Genomic DNA, 17696 nt, shown 5'->3' with positions numbered 1-17696 from the left:
AAGAAAACAATTACCTATTTGCTTGCATATGTAAGTCTCCAGATGTTCTCGGAGCGTTTATTGTGAAATAAAAGTAGTTTACAAATTGTACAGTTTTGCTTTTTCCTTCAAAAGTATGGTTTCATATTACAAATTGGGACGTGCTGTGTTGTGAGATGATGTGTGTTGATATTCCGGGTTCTGCGTCAAGTAACGTTATGACGTAGGTGATGTTTGGGTGCATTTTACTGCGCTTTATAGTAATGTTTTGGAGATAGGTGGAGCATATAACTAGGTTTGGTGATGGTAGCCTCAGGGGCAGGGAATATGAATTAGTGCCGTCAGGGCAGTAGACCTTAGGCAATGCAGGAATGGATGAGATTATCTCAAGTTGGCCGTACCCTGCTGCCTCAGTTCTCATGTGTAAAAAAGAGGAACATTATGGTAAGGTGCATAGGAAATGTTTGTACGATCGATCAATGTAAGCTTAGAAGTACATGCCCGAACACTTGAGAAAATAATATTTCTGAGTGCACTATTATTATATTTTTTGCTTCATTCGTTGCAGATGATTTTCTAAGGTCTGTTTCTGTATTATTTTTAATGTCTGTATGGTGTGCTAAAAAAAGAAATTTGGAAAGTACACATAAAGTAATGGGTAATAATTTGTTTATATAGAGAAGTGTGGTGTCTTCCATTAGGAGGGCCGGTCTTACACCTGATTGTACCCCAGGCAGGAAGCATCATTGGCGCCCCTCCCCGCAATAAAAAATGACAACAACTTAACTTGGGTGCAGATGAAGCACAGACCCTCTTACTATAGTATTTTGAGGGCTTGATTCAGGATGGGCTATGTTTAGAATTTATAAACTCATTACAACTGCATGATATTCCCTGCAGAATATTCCCACTATACAATAGTCACCAATATGAATATGTTATCCATTCTCTTGAAAACTGGTTATAAAAAGAGGCATGTTAGAATGACTTCAGTTCTACAGTTCACTATACAAATGCGGATCTTGCACCAACTAAATGTAAGGTTAGTAAGATGGAGAGAGGTTAAATGTATGGGTAAATCATATTGCTTGGCAATACTGTGTTACAAGCGTCATTGCAGGTGTTTGAGGGGTCCAATGAACACATACCTTTACAATGCGCAGGCTTTTACAAAAGGAATGCCACCGAGTTGTCGGTTGAGGGGGTGTACACTGTGAGCCTACTTAGAAGACTTCTGCTAAGAGGTTGTACACAACTGAGTATGCTGAAATTTTCAAACACGACGAAGGAGGATTTCTGTGCTATATAGGAAGTCATTTCAATGCATAAATACACACATCTTCCAATCACTGTATCAGTAACTAGTCTGCCAAACATTGGTTTCAGTCCGATATACTCCACGCTACATTTAATGGTCATATTCGTATCCTGCTGTCCAGTCAGTGCACTTTTGAGCCTTGCTTGCATTTCTAAACTCCCAGCCACTACTTGATGTCTAAGTGCATAGCTGCCATGTGAGCCACTAAGAGCCATTCCTGGCTCTTCTTATTACATGATTGGATTTGTAGTTTCATGTTTCCTTTGCTAAGTATGGGCCTACAAATTCCAGCATGTAAAGTCAAAAGCAAGGACAGGCTTGTGTTATCGGGCATGATATGGGACCAGTTGACAGCTATGCAAGTATCCATCAAAAACTCATGTACCCGGCAGGTTTTGCAAATGCTCTTCACACTCTGCTGTGCTCAGTCGTGTGCTTTTAAATGCTCCTGTAGCAGATGTGTTACCACGTGTGGGTTTTTAGGTAAACTAAAGCATGTGTGTGCCCTATATTTTTAAGAAGTCTGTCCCTTATTTCTGAGAACATCTCATGGTGCCCACATTAGTGAGACGTTCAGCAAATGGTTATTTTCTTAAGTCCTATCAGGGTAAATTCAGGTTATTAGGGATTTCAATTCCGGTTATAAATGCATTATTCTACATATTCTATAAGGCACAGAGATCTAAGTTAAATGCTAAGAGATGAGTGACTATGCAGGTTCAACTTGATGGGGACCCAGTCCTGCTCCCCAGACACACGTGTGGTCTGGTGCTAAACCCCGAGTCTTCCCACAGTGTTATAGTCCTATGCCACAGGAGTCCCTGGGTGTCTGAAGGTTTAGCATAGGCACCAGAGTTTTGAAGTGTGTCAAGCGCATGAGAGGGTGTGTGTGTGTGTGTGTGTGTGTGTGTGTGTGTGTGTGTGTGTGTGTGTGTGTGTGTGTGTGTGTGTGTGTGTGTGTGTGCGCAATTTCGGTCTTTGCATCAGGCCATGATTTTTAAAATGTCAAAATTAACTTGCAGGATTAAAATCACTTCTTTTAATCCTACGTGTTAATTTTGCTTCCCATTCACACCTTGTTCACACTCCCATTCACACCTACTGGTGGTGGCACCCCCTGGAGGCTGGCACATCAGGCACCCGCCTGTATTTCCTGATGCAAAGACCATCTCTAGTATCATTGAATTTAAATACTTAATCACAAGGAAAATTTTCTTCCAGCCATTACAAAGTAGTAGACATTTCTGTGTAAAAATAAATATATATATATTATTTTTACTGTACCTAATACAGAAAGTTTATAAATATATAAAATCAGTGAAAAAAAAACTTTGTTAAATGGACGTTATGGTTAAGTTGTGCAACTAAAAACCTATGAAATTCAGTGAAAACAACTTTGTTAAAGGGACCTTATGGTTAAGTTGCGCTACTAAAAACCTATGAAATTCAGTGAAAAAAACTTTGTTAAAGGGACATTATGGTTAAGTTGCGCTACTAAAAACCTATGAAAATCAGTAAAAAAAACTTTGACAAAGGGGCGTTATGGTTCGAAGTAAAACCAAATACTTTGAAATTCGCCAGTTATGGTAAGCTAAGCAACCATAACTCACTCCACCACCGTGCACTGCTAAGACTAACACCCTTGATATCAAAGATGACATCACAAATGCTGTAGTGCAAGTTAACCATAACATCCCCTTAACAAAGTTTTTTTCACTGAATATATATATTTTGTGGCATGGATGTTCAGGTTAGAACTTAGCGCACGATACCCCTGAAATTCAGCTAAAGCCACCTTAACTTTGTATCCGAATTTTTGCAGTCTATCACTACAATGATCACATCAGATCACTGGTGACATCACTAATTACATCATATATGCAATTACTGATGGCATCACTGATGGAATCACTGTTTACATCATATATAACACCATTGATTACAGCTGTCTTGGCATCCGACATAAAATAATTGAAAAGCTTCCATGAACTAAATAACAATTAAGGCCGTGGCCTTTGTCATGGCCAAGATTGTGGACACTGTGCATGGCCGAAGGCCATGGCTAGTCACTGGATAGTGCTGCACAATATACAGTGTGCACGGCCAAAGGCTGGACCACTGCCTATGGCCGAAGGCTATGACTAGTGGCTGGTGAGTGTTGTAAAACATGCAGTTGTCACGACCAAAGGCTGTGCCCACTGGCCATGGCTACAGGCCATGGCTACTGCATCTTAATGTGTTATAATATACAGGGGGACAGCCGAAGGGTGTGGCCACTGGCCATGGCCAAAGGTGATGGCTAGAAGCTGGTTAGTTTTGTGAAATACACAGTGAGCATAGCTAGTGACCGCTTAATATGGTAAAATATAGAGTGGGCAATGCCGCTGGGCATGGCTAGTTGCCCCGCTATGAGTTAATATATGCAATGGGCACTGCTGAAGGGGGCATGATGTTAAGGTGGATTTAGCTGAATTCCAGGAGTTTTGTTATTCCACACATTTGTTGGCCTTTGGCCTTGTCCGTTGAATTTTTTAGAGCACTACTTGATCACTAGCCATGGCATTTGCCCATGCCCATTTTAAAACGCTACAAGGCCACTGTATATGTTAGTGTGAAGCAGGAGACCTAGTAAAAATATCAAGTCACACAGCCGCTCTCTGTTGAGACCCAACCTGGGTGTGGAGCTTGTCAGCATTTGAATTCAATTTACTAATGTATTAAGAGTTGTGTCCATGTTAGAAAGAAAAGAAACTCTTGTGGTTTTTCAAAGATGATTTATCGTAGAATTAGTCTCCAACAAATTTAAAAATAAAAAATCACTAATGTTTTCTTAGTGAGGAAGCAATTGCCACATCTTGTTGTCAAATCAGACCAAATATGCCAATGCATTTCGGAAAGCAATCAGGGCCAGTCTGTTATAATACATTTTAGGTAAATGCACAACCAAATATAATACACATGACATAGTGAGAAAACACATCAGGAGTAAAACATAACAATGTAATGCAGTGTAGAAAAAGGCCAAAACATACCATGCAGTTGAGGTTTTCAAACAAGGGTGATGTGTCCTAAAGAATGGAGAAAAAAACGAATGAAAAACGTGAGTACTGTACAATACTAATTGTGTAAAGCACAACAGCATAATGACATAAAGGTCTATTACGTGTGTGTGGTGGCAGGCTTTATATTTGTTAAGTACTGAATTCAAAAAGGCATGGAAGCCATTGAAGTGTTCGTGCGAACGCCCGATGTGAATCAGGGCAGTCCTGTGCCATCACTGCTGCGCGGCATGTAAAGAAAAGCCGTCATGAGAAGGCGTTAAAGCTTAATATGTTAAAGGGGACCCTGTGGGCTATTGTCCGTACCGTAAATCTCATGAGTGGTGAGAGATCCCTCCAGAGCCAGGCAAGCAAAGTGCAATGTTGCTATTTATAAACACGTGACCGCAACGCGACTCGATCGGGCTCGTGGTCAAAGATGAATGCTGTTATTGGGTCTGTAGGCTCAATAAACAACAAACCTGACATTTCTATAGATTAATGTCCCAATATCACTAATTGTCATGTAGCATCCACAAAAAAACATGATTAATAGAAATAGAAAAAATACTCAGATGGCACAAAATGACTAATGCTTAACAATAGATAAGAGAACGATGAATGTCGCAAATAGGTGGATACTTAGCACCCTCACTGCCGTTGGTGCCGCCGGGACGGCACCTTGGGTCCCAGACCAAAGGTCCGGGAAGTGCGGCAAGGTGGGAGGTGGTGAAATGTGTAAGGTGACAGTTAAATCACCTATGGAAATCAAATGCATATCAAAAAGGAGCATAACGAAAAATGGGAAAATAAACAGAAGAAAAAGAACAGAAGAAAATAAGTGCTCAAACTTAGTGCATCAAGGGAAACAGAGGTAAACAAGGTAATCTAAAAGACAACAGTTCAATCACCTATGGTAATCATATTAAAAACATAGCAAAGACTGTAAAAATAAATCGAAGCAGATAAGTGTTCTAACGTAATGCTTCAAGTCAGACTGTGGTAATCAGGGTGATCCTAGCAATTAGTTAGAATACCCGGCTAAACAAAGAGTCAAAAGTATGAATGGTAATTGATTTCCTCATTAAGCCCATTTGGGGCTAAACTGGCGGGTTTGTCGATCCAAAAAGTTTCCCTGTGATTGAGTCGCAGGCCCATATCTTCATGAGGGTTGTTTTTAGTCAGGACTTCAAGGATCAAAAACCTTATTTGTGTAAGGTTGTGCCTGTTCTCGACCCAGTGTCGAGCTACAGCTGAATTGAGATTGGCATTGCGGATACAGGACCTCTGTTCATTCCACCGTGTTTTGACCATCCTGGTGGATTGACCCACATAATATTTCCCACTTGGGCATTTAATGCCATAAATTGTATTGACACTGTCGCAGGTTCCAAATGTTCTAAGGAAGATCTTCTTGCCTGTGCGTGGGTGGTTAATGACATTACCTTTGATCACTGAGTTGCAGTTTTTACAGTTAAGACAAGGAAATGTACCATTACGTTGTGTGATAGGTTCTTTAGGAGGTGGTCTTGTATGTACAAGTTTATCTCTGAGATTCCTACTTCTCTGGTAGGCGAACACAGGTAATTCACTAAATAGATTCTGTACCCTTGTGTCATTCTTAAAGATACTCTCTTTTGCTTTTTATAATATGGGTGGACAGTAGAGTGTCCGGTCAACGGTATTTGCCCTTTCGGTTGCTGAGTTTAATTCTTCTAGCTTATAGCCACGTGCTAAAAATGTATCCTTCAGCTCGAGTTGTTGTGAGATACAGTCCTCTGGGTCACTGACAATCTTTTTAACACGTAATAGTTGGCTATATGGAAGGTTCTTGAGCAGGCTTGGTTGGTGAAAACTTAAGCGGTGTAGTAGATTGTTACGGTCGGTGGTTTTCCGGAACAGAGTAGTGCTGTAGCCAGATTCTCTCTTCCTAATTTCAACATCAAGGAAAGTAATCCTGTCCTGTGATATTTCTCTGGTAAATTGGATGCATCGATCAATGTTATTGAGGTACTCAAAAAAGGCATCAAAAACTACATCGGTGCCTGTCCACACTCCAAACATGTTGTCAATGTAACGTGTCCATAGATGTATATACTTGTTCCATTCCTGTTTGTTGAGTATATGATCTGTTTCAAATTTGTACATAAAACAGTTGGCGTATGTGGGTGCCATGATGGCGCCCATTGATGTCCCTGAAGTCTGTAAGAAGAACTGATTGCGATATTGAAAGTAAGAGTTCTCAGCAATAAATTGGAGAAGAGACAATATGAATTCTTTCTGTGCTCGGACATCGGGTGTTTGTAGTTACAGCCATTCGACTGCTTCGATTCCCAGATCATGTGGTATGGAAGTGTATAAACTTTTGACGTCAATCGTGAACATCAGCTGATTCGGTTGAAAAATCGTGGAGTTAAGTTTCTTTAGGAAATGGGTAGTGTTATGGGTTTAAGTGTTTTTTTTTTAGATCAGTGGTTGCAGAAAGAAATCAATGTTAATGCCTAGTGGTTTGTTAATACTATCCATACCTGCAACAATTGATCTTCCAGGTGGTTTAGTCAAGTCTTTATGGATCTTCGGTAGTGTGTAAAAATTCGGAATTCTGGGGTGATTATTATACAAAAACTTATGTGTATGTTCATTGATATAATCCAGCTCTAATGCTTTGTCTAGCAGTGCCTCCAAGTTCTGTTGAATGGAAATGGTCGGATCGTGATCCAGGGAAGCATATGTGGTGTGATCTTGAAGTTGTCTCATACACTCCGAGTCATAGTCAACAGTGTTCAGGATAACCAAGCCCCTTTGTCTGCTGGGCGGATTGTGATATTCTTGTCGCTGTACAGGTCTTTAATGAGTTTCATCTCATGAGGTCTGAGATTCTTGTGCGGTGGAGTTTTTTTCTAAAAGATGGCAGGCTTTACAGAATAACATATGCCCAGGTAATTTACCTGCATAGCGCAAATCAAAAGCTGGCACCCATGCATATACTGTGAAGAATCCTATGGATCCCTCAATGAAACCCTGCCTAAAGTCTCCTCACAGGTGGCCAAGGAAAGGCTATGGCTTCCTGATCAGAACCCTGTGGGTGATGTGCGGGAGGATCACGTGGGAGGACACAAGGCCCAGAGTATTGAAGAGAGATTCTGTGGGTTGAGACACAGTATTTTAACTCTGAAAGGAAGAACCTTTCTAGGTAACCAGAAGAGGTAATGGCTTATTGTCATTTTAATGTCCCTGAACCACATATACAATCGAAGTTTATGGACAAAAACATCTGAACAATCCTTACCAATGTAAATACCTTTTTGTGTATTCCAAACTAAATACCCCCTTACTTCCAAGGGTATAATGTAAGGAAATCTGGAAATGGTGTCTTAAATAAAATAACTTCCACTGTCACATAAAATTCTACAGGATCAGTTTTAAATGACTTTGAGGGAAGAAAAGATATCCTCAAAGAGAGGAAGGAGAGGAAGATGTTGGAACTGTGACTGGAATACGAGCTGTAGCAGTAGTAATAGAAGGAAGAAAAAAAGGGTAGCAAACCAAGCAGAGATGGGAGATCAATAGGGATGCCAGAACGTGGAGACATCAGATTTCATCTCCGTGTTCTGAGAGAGTCCTGTTCCCCCAAACTCTGAAGTGTAGAGGCTGAACAGTGGACGTGCAGGAGAAAAGTGTGAGGGGTCAGTAATGCAAGGTGGGTGACTGCTTGTAGTTTTCTCAGTATTTGACATTTTATTAGTAAACAAAATTGCAAAATAAACCTTACTAAGCCTATTCTACCAGATCTTTCCCTACCTATTCTAGGTTCTAAGAGGAAATATTCTTGCATACACAAAACTGGCCCTCACACTAAACAAGAAAACATGAAAAGTAAACCCTTAACAACATAAATAAATGATTACCAAATAACCAATGACTTGGCTAATTTCCACTTTTCCTAGGTAGCTCCCTTCCCAGGAATGTCAAAGTCAATCTCTCCTAAAGAAAAATACATTTTGAAACAGTTCTTGAATTTCCAAAGGAAAACAAAAGTTCACCCAAACAAAAATAAAATCCACTGGTAACAGTTTGTTCTCTGTTGAAAAAAATGTCCCCTTTCAGTCTCACAAAGAAAACATCATCAATCGTAATCCTGGATTACCTCCTTCCACAATAGACTTGACAAACGTTCAATTGAAAGTACCACTTTTGTTTCAACAACTGTCCATCTTTTTGATAACATCTGCAGCTTCTTTGATACAATTTGGCAGGATGCTTCTTCTAAGGGGGTTGCTTTCCTCTTGGCAATTCCTTTCTGCTACGGGCACTCTGAAAGCAGGCTCCTTTGCCTCACAGTGTTCTACTACTTCAACCACCTTAAATATAATGTTCTCTGACTATGTTATCAACAACCACAGTTCTTTTGGCTCTGCTTAAACTTGGTACTTTATACATTTGTCAGGCAACTTAAAGACAGGACTCTTCAACCTCCACAGGTAGATAAGGCATTCTTCCTGCCTATGCCATACGAATGTAGCAGCCTCTTTGACTTGTCTGTCTGTCTTGAGGCTATCACTCGGATCTTCCTTGGCTTCTAAACTGCTTCTCCTTCTCAGCTTCAATAGTCTTAGCTGTGCCGATTTGGTGAATAATGTGTTTAACAAGCACTGTGCTCCCTTCCCTAGCTTTATGTACACCTTTGTAATTCCATCAGTTACCCCGAAGCTGTATTGTCACTCTTCTAGCCATGGATGACATTGTCACACTTGTATCAGAGGACACTGGATGTGGAACAATGTTGACAACTTCAAAATATTGGTGGTTATTATCTTGACAGTGCTGTTTTCACGTCGTAAAGGATTTTGCCTACTAGCTTGGGCAATGCGTGTTCTTCTTGCTACTTCAACAACTTCTGCTTCGGCTACAACAACTTCTACAATTAAAAAGTACTTGGGTCTACATATTACAAGATTCAGGCTTCTTAAGGGAAACAGAATAAGTATACGCGACCACTTCTTTGTTGGAGAATTCCACTTCAAAGTACTTACAAGGCTTGCGTTCCCTTTTATTCGTGTAGAATGCCGCTTTAATATTGATCAGAATCACAACCATTCAGACGCGATCTTCCATGGATGTAATATTTTTGTAACAGTTCAGGGAAAGTCAGCTACCATGTGAGTGATTAGTATCAACATTCTCCCTCTTAATTGGAAACACACAACCACTCTCGTACACTTATTTAAGGTGACAATGGAAAATAAAAGGTGTGTTTGACACACAAACACTTTGACTTGTGTGAAACATGAGAGTGATACATTTCCCTTACTAAAAATACTTACAACAGCAATGAACAATGTTCACTCCCTAGTTCAATTAGATCGGATTACAAAAATGAGTTTGTAGTGAATTGAAGTATGGCGCTTCACTCACTGTCTCCAAAACAAAGCGGTTGGGGGTGGCTTCCACTTCCCAATTTTTCATTCTGCTACTATGACTTCAGGTACACTTGGGACCCACATCCCTCTGTGGCATGGATGCCCTTGATCCTGCCCCGACCACAGAGAGTCTCCTGCTCTCCTGTTTTCCTCTGCTTGCTTCTGCACACAAGCCTCAGATATCTGCACAACCTCAGCTCTGCAGTAATGACTATTGGGCACACCAGGGGAAACGGTTCACTTCCTCCTGCCTCTTCCCATGCAGCCACAGCCAGACCGGGTTTTGAACACAGGACCACTTCGGAACCTGCAGGTGAAATCTGCTCTTTTCTCTTCCCAGCGTCCTTTAAGTGGTCACAATTGCTTGTGAACTGCTAACCTCATGCTCTGCTTCTTGTTCAGCTACTTCTGTCAACCTTCCAGCTCCTGCTGCAGCTCCTCCCCACTGCTTCCCTCTGCTGCAGCCTTTTATGCCTCTCAGGTGGGGCAATTGACTTTAGGTGCAGGCCCTTAATGTTAATTGCCTGACCCTGGCCAATGCTGTTAGGCCTGCCTGCTTTTAACTTCTACATTCCTCCACAGTCCTATTCTTCGCCACCGTCCCTGAGAGATTCTGGGACATGCAGTTCAATTTGTCACTTATTTTATACTCTTAGGGGATGGAGGGGTAATTCTTTAACATTTTTAGAAGTGGGATGCTAAGTATTAGCTTTACTAGAGACAGATGGTGTAGACAAGGCAACACGTTCTTCCACCCCAATGGTGTACCCTTGACATTGAGGCCAATGTTTATTTTCAGGGAAAACTAAGACCTGTTCTGTTGACATGATAGGTTAAAAAGTAACAACCTTGGGGCTTACTATTTCGGTCTTACTAGAAGGTAGTGATATATTAAACTGTCAATAAGCCAAAATCTCCTCTGACCTAGTGGCAGGAGTATCCCTCTGCCAACACGAATACCGTGCTTTAGCCCACATAATCTCCTCACTACCCTGGGCCTTGTCTTCACCCAGGTCCTCCTCACACAGTACACCACCTGCAGGATTGGAACCTGGAGGTGTCTGTCCTCTCCCGGCCTCCTGGAAGGAGACTTTAGGAAGGGTTTTGGTGGGGGAGCCGCAAGATTTTCCACAGAAGCATTTCCTCATGTGATCCTGATTGCTGTGGCTGCCGTGCAGCAAATGTGTTGGACACCGAGGCGAGAAATAGTTGTCAAGCTGTGTGTCTCAGAAACAAGTGGGGTACCATATACATGTGGCTTGAGCAGAGACACCTTCACAGAGTTAGGGTGTGGGTCCCTATGAAGCCACAAGCAGTAGAAGTTGTGGCCAAAGTTGTGGAAGCAGAGCGACCCACAGAGCATGTGTTTAGGAAGCCGGTGAGTGAAGCCTGGTGTTCTAATACCATGCACGAGCATTACCGTCAACAGTATCCAGTTCCTCATTCACTCGCATTTGATTTAAATCAAGCTGCATTTATTTGTTGAATTTCCTAATGTATGAACAATGGAAAAGTAGCACGCGCGTATATCAGGATAGTCCTTTTAATTGTGTGGATGGCGTATGCTGCACAAACCCATTTTAAACCATTAACAGACGGTATCTACCAAAGGAGTGGTCGCATGTGACTAATTAAGAGGAGTGAACGCTGCAAAGACCATTATCAAATACCTAGTCCTAATACTATAATTGTCAAAGTCTTTATGTTGTGAAAACTATATAAAAGAGTGGTCGCATGCTCCCAAAGGGAGGCAGAACTTAATCCTTTCCTTTTTTATGGGAATACAATTTACCACAAGTAGTTAACATCTCAAATCTACCTTAAGAAGTGTTTGAGTGTACTTAATTGTGATTTCTAACAAAAGATTGAACTCTATTCTTGACTCTAATATGGCATACCTCACATATATTAGTAAGTTAAAGTGTATCTACTATTGAAGAAGAGAACAAGCATTGCCCAAGCCAAGAGTTTCCCCTTATTTCCCCTTATTAAAAGTGAAATCAGCCTTTCTCTGAATTAAAAAGTAATCTAACCATTACTGTGAAGTTAATAACGGGTTGAATGACCCACAACACCCATGTGCAGGCATTACCGGAATCTAAGAGAGTCACCAAGGCTTCTGGGTAATTACGTGGGCTGAGCCAGTTGGACAAGGAAAACAAGCTACTTGTAAAGACTATATTGAAGTTGATACAACTTGTAGTGGCAAAAACTGTGGCAGCCAGGGAGAAGTGAGTCTTAAAGGCAAATTCAGGTTGTTTTTGTGGCAAACAGACACAAGAGGCAAAGAGGCTGTCCCTTGTGAAGAGAGATATTCAGAGAAAAAGTGCCCTGCCTACTTTAAGTTGTTGAAGTACTTTAAGGTGTATCTTGTTGAAGCCTATCTAGGAGTACAAATAAGTTGTAGTAGTAGTCCAAAATACTGAAGCTGTGGTGGTATATCTGGTTGTCAGTAGATTCAATGTTTTAGCAGCCTAAACAAAGTGCTATGAGACAGAGGTTACCATTCTAGTAGTGAATCAACTAGAAGTGAAGTTGTTGAAGTCGAGGCAGTGGCATTGAGAAATCATCCTGGCAAATATACCATTGTGAATTCCAAAACTGAAATACTGTTAACCAAGAATTTAATATCACTGACAAGTCTTGAGGAAGCGACAAATCACCATGGTTTGAATTACCATTGGTGCTATTTGGTGGAACTTGAATGTGGCTTTGTCCCTAAGGAGAAGAAATGTGCTATCGTTCGAATATAGGTTGACAATCCTTACTTTGACTTTGAAACATCAAGAACTGATTTGATACATTTAATTGATTTGAGACATTTATTTCTTTGGTTGAACATTGACAGACATTAGAAGGTTATTCAGAAACTTTGACTGTTGTTCATGTCATGCTGTATTACCATACATGTTCTTTGTGTATGTGTTGCTTAGTATGAGGGCCAGATATCCTGTGTTAGAGTGTGTTCATTTAGCTTTGGTTGGGCAGGAAATTCTGCAGCAGAGTTGGGATAGTGAGTCATTTTTGATTATATTTCTTCTGAGAATAAAATGGCATGTTTTGATAAATCATCAAACAGTTGTCCACTTCGCATTTCTGACCCTCAGAATATGTACAGTAAGTGAACATATATCTTAAATTAAAATATTCGAATACAGCTCAATTAACCTTCCCTTTAGAAGTAAGTGCACAAGACAAAATAGCATTGGACTTTAAAAAAAAAAAGTACGTTATTTTTCTAGTGTTCGTTAAGAGGAAATGTTCCAATACAAATGCTGGGAATGAAAGGTGCTCACCTTTTAAAACCAGCCATCTCTCATGAAATATTCCATGGAAAACAAAATCCCAATTCTAGACAAGTGCTTTTGGTCTTGTGGGTAAGTTTCTGAAAATGGAACATGACAACCTAAATGCTTGGTAGCCAGATACTTGCGCAAGCTTGCCAACCTCAAAAAACCAGGCAGATGTGTCCACCCTCAGAAATAAAGTTACACTGTCCACCCACATGTGTCCTTAACTTGTGCCATGAAAAGCAGCCACAATCAGGGGTAAATAACAGCACCAGTGTCAGGATTAGAACCTCCATTGCCACATCATCGGCAAATGCTTCATGACATACTCATGACTTACTTGCCCTCTCATAATTTCCCCTCATCACTCCCATGTCTGGCTTTCAACAATACATAGTGTCACACAAATATATAAAACCTTATAGAACTATGTTAGGCAAAGAGGTGTACAATTGTGGCGTTATTCTCCCCATCTTGACTAGGAGACTACAAATACCATAATGCAATTCAGCAAAAGGCAAACAAATGGTCCCTGAGAGCTCTCAGAGTGCGCTTAGAGCATAGAATAAATAATATCAAGGCATATTTTATATATATATATATATATATATATATATATATATATATATATATATATATATATATTCAATGAAAACACTTTGTTAAAGGGAAGTTATGGTTAAGTTGGACTAATAAAAACCTATGAAATTCAATGAGAAAACGTTGTTAAGGGGACATTATGGTTAAGTTAGACTTATAAAAACCTATGAAATGTAATGAAAAAACTTTGTTAAGGGGATGTTATGGCTAAGTTGCACTAATAAAAACCTATGAAATTCAATGAAAAATCTTTGTTAAAGGGACGATATGGTTACAAGTAAAACATAAAAACACCAGAAATTTGCCAGTTATGGTAAGCTAAGCAACCATAACTTGTGCCATCACCGTGCACTGCTTAGGCTAACACCCAGGACATCAAAGATGACATCCCAAAAGTAATTAATGACATCACCGATAACATCACATGTGAAATACATTTTAATGAATAGTCCCCACAAGGAATTGTGTTTATATTGTTGGTAAGAAGATGTCAGGGCTGATCGGGAAAGCTATTGTGAACTACTTAATCTGTTAAAGAATATACTCATCTGAAATCATCAGGGTGGGCCATATCATTTTTTTGCAAAGTTTGGTGAGGATTCGTCCAGGGGGAGCAAAGTTATAAGCCGTCCAAAAAGTGCTCTTCCTGTGGGTTCAGCAACTTAACCATAACGACATGGCCGCTACCGCAGGCCATGTAATATACACATATATCCACTGCTTCAGTTCTGTTCCATCATTTTTCGAGCTGCACTCCCGTAACAGATCCAGTGATATTCTGCCAAAGTCCAGAAAAGTTTAAAAATATTTTAGACTTCATTTGAAAAATAACCCACAATTTTATTTAAAATTCATCGTCCTATTTTGTATGTGCCAAGAAATGATGGCAGTTGACGCATTTCTCCATGATCCTGTGGTTATTCTAGTTTCCCTTGCACCTGTAAGCTGGATTTGCAATTCTCCACGTATTTACAGCTTTATACCCAGAGATACCTGCCCTTTTAATGTGGCCTTCATGGCAGCTTGACCTTTCGAGTGCAATACTTGCAAGGACTGACAGTAGCACAGATTATAAAAAAAAATCCAGATAACAAACGGCATCCGGTACTGTAGACTGTCTTCATCCGTGCAGTAATGGGGATGACTCTGCTTAGTTTCAAAGCAAGGAAGGGCCCGGCCCCCTCAGGCCATGTTCTGTAAGTCGTTTTGTAGCTTGCACTCATTTATCAGACAACATGGCCAGAAGAGACTAGCTGCTTCCTCCCTTTGAAGCTTAGCAGGTGCAGTCCCGGTTACTGCATGGATGGCAGTCCCGGATGCCTATCGTGCCATGACCAGTGATCTTTCACCCCCAATGTCACTGTATCTAAAAAAATATAATATTCATTTTTTAAACTTTTTGGGCCTAATTCATAGAAGTGTTTTATAATGGTGCAATCCCATAGGAACATGCTCTGTGAATTTGGCCCTATGTCCATAGCCGTGAGTACAGAACTACAGGTACCCTATGTTATCTGTAGCTATTATAGGGCAAATATCGAGAAAACTGGTGGAAAAAAATCTTCCCTGCTCCCCAGGCCCTCCACAAGTGTCCCCCTCCTCTGTGCCTGCTCCCCACGCACCCATGATGGCCTCCCCACTTCCCCTGCCCTCTCCCATTCCCCCACAAAACACGCTGTTTCCATTATGCAGTTTGATTTCAGATGTTGGCTATTTGCGACTATTCTGTACCATATCCGAGGATACAGAAAAGCTGTGTGTTGCAAACCCAGACCCTAGACCCCCTCCAGCTCCCCTCATTTAATGTCCTATTTCCTCTGTAACCTCTATGATGGCATTTGCATGTTTTCTGACTTACACAATACTTTTTTCCTGTGTTTCATTTACTCATATCCTAGGCTATAGCTGCTGCTATATCTCGGATCAAGAAAAAAAAAGATGGAGGCTGTTTAATATATAAACATGACGTTTTTTCAGCAGTTTTCCCAAGATATAGCTATCTATTTCGGAAAGGGTGCATCCCCTTTTCCATCAAATATTAAAAAAAAAAACTTACTGGACGGATTAACCCCAAACCACACATGAATCGCGAGTCAACGCTTCGGGCCCAAGCTGTTTTGGCCATGCAGCAGGGCAAAAATGTACCTTTATAAAAAGGCCAAAACTTTATTTTTTTTTTCTTAATAACTTTTTGGCAACTTGCCGAGATTTTGCAGTCTGGGTGGGGCCCATGCATTTCTAATTGTCTCCAGAATTTCAGCCAAATCTGTCACATGAGTTACAATTATTAGCAATTTGTTTTTTCAGGTTTCCTTGGGGAGTCTAACTCAACTATAGGGCAGCAACCGCTGTCTTTTAATTACATGGCCACAGTAGTGGCCATGTAGTTATGGTTAAGTTGCTGTTTCCATAGGAAGAGCACTTTTTGGGCGGCTTATATCTTCGCTCCCCCTGGACGAATCCTCACCAAACTTTGCAAAAAGAGTATATGGGCCACTCTGAATTTATCTGCAAAGTTTGATGAGCATTCGTCTAGGGGGGGCAAAGTTATAGGGGGGGTCCCAAAACTTTTTTTTTTCCCATTCAGTCTAGACTGAATGGGAAAAAAAATGTGCTAGCGCCTACAGCCCAAACCGCTGGACGGATTTTCACCAAATTTGGACCAGGAGCAGTGGCTTGGTCCCGAAAGCGTGCTTTTGCAAATTTGGTGAAAATCCGTCCAGTAGTTTTTTAAAAAAATGACCAAAAAGTAGGTAAAAAAATTAGTGATATCTGTGTTCGGTCCGCGGACACACTTCCCTGTTCGCTCCGCGGACAGTGTCCTGATTGGCCAATCGGCTTGCGTGATGTCCGCGGACATGCGACGTGTTCGCTGGTTGGACGGTGTTAAGCGTGACGCACGTCAGCTTTTCGGTAGCGCCCGCCATCTTGGATTCGCGGACAGCGCGGTGAAAGTTTGTTCTAAATGTGTATTTAGTAGAGTGTGTTGGTGTATAGGAGTGTTTGGGGAGGATGGAAGGGTATGAGATAGGTGAAATGTTGTGCTTTTTTATGTGGTAGACGTTCTTTTTGTGTTCGATTTGTCTGCGGACATCACGGGTGTTCTGAAATGTTCTAAATAAACTGAATGGGGGTTGTTCTGAGGACTCAATATCTGTCCGTTTTGTTTGCAAGTAAGCTGAAACTGTTCTAAGAACTCTTGTGGTGTCCTGAAATGTTCTCAAATAAACAAAATGGGGGTGATCTGGAGACGCTGTCCGTATTGTTCTGTGGCAAGTTGAATGTGTTCTAAGAACACTCAGGGAGTCCTGAAATGTTCCAAATAAACAAAATGGGGGTGTTCTGATGACACTGTCCGTATTGTTCGTTGTCAAGTTGAAAGTGTTCTAAGAACTCTCGCCTTGTCCTGAAATGTTCGCAGGGGGTGTCCTGAAGACGCTGTCTGTATTGTTCGATGGCAAGTTGAAAGTGTTCTAAGAACACTCAGGGTGTCATGAAATGTTCGGAAATAAACAAAATGGGGGTGTTCTGAGGACGCTGTCCATATTGTTCGTTGTTAAGTTGAAAGTGTTCTAGGAACTGTCGCGTTGTCCTGAAATGTTCGTGCATAAACAAAATAGGGGGGTGTTCTAAGAACACACGCGTTGTCCTGAAGTGTTCTAAGAACTCTCGCGGTGTCCTGAAAGGTTCATAGGGGGTGTCCTGAAGACGCGCTAAGAACACTCGGGGTGTCCTGAAATGTTCGCAATCAAACAAAATGGGGGTGTTCTGGGGACGCTGTCCGTATTGTTCTGTGGCAAGTTGAATGTGTTCTAAGAACACTCGGGGTGTCCTGAAATGTTTGCAAATAAACAAAATGAGGGTGTTCTGATGACGCTGTCCGTATTGTTCGTTGTCAAGTTGAAAGCGTTCTAAGAACTCTCGCGTTGTCCTGAAATGTTCGTAGGGGGTGTCCTGAAGACGCTGTCCGTATTGTTCGATGGCAAGTTGAAAGTGTTCTAAGAACTGTCTCGGTGTCCTGAAATGTTCGCAAATAAAGAAAATGGGGGTG

At 41.0% G+C, this 17696-nt stretch overlaps 1 protein-coding gene across 1 annotated transcript in view; it reads left to right on the top strand.

Moving 5' to 3' along the window:
* THSD7B (thrombospondin type 1 domain containing 7B) overlaps nucleotides 1–17696 on the top strand; it is a 2969219-nt gene that overhangs the window by 2041550 nt on the left and 909973 nt on the right. The window lies entirely within an intron of this gene.

Source organism: Ambystoma mexicanum, chromosome 9 (assembly GCF_040938575.1).
Source record: "Ambystoma mexicanum isolate Mex_15411 chromosome 9, UKY_AmexF1_1, whole genome shotgun sequence".
NCBI classification, from domain to species: Eukaryota; Metazoa; Chordata; class Amphibia; order Caudata; family Ambystomatidae; genus Ambystoma; species Ambystoma mexicanum.
This window is presented reverse-complemented; position numbering and strand designations above follow the sequence as displayed.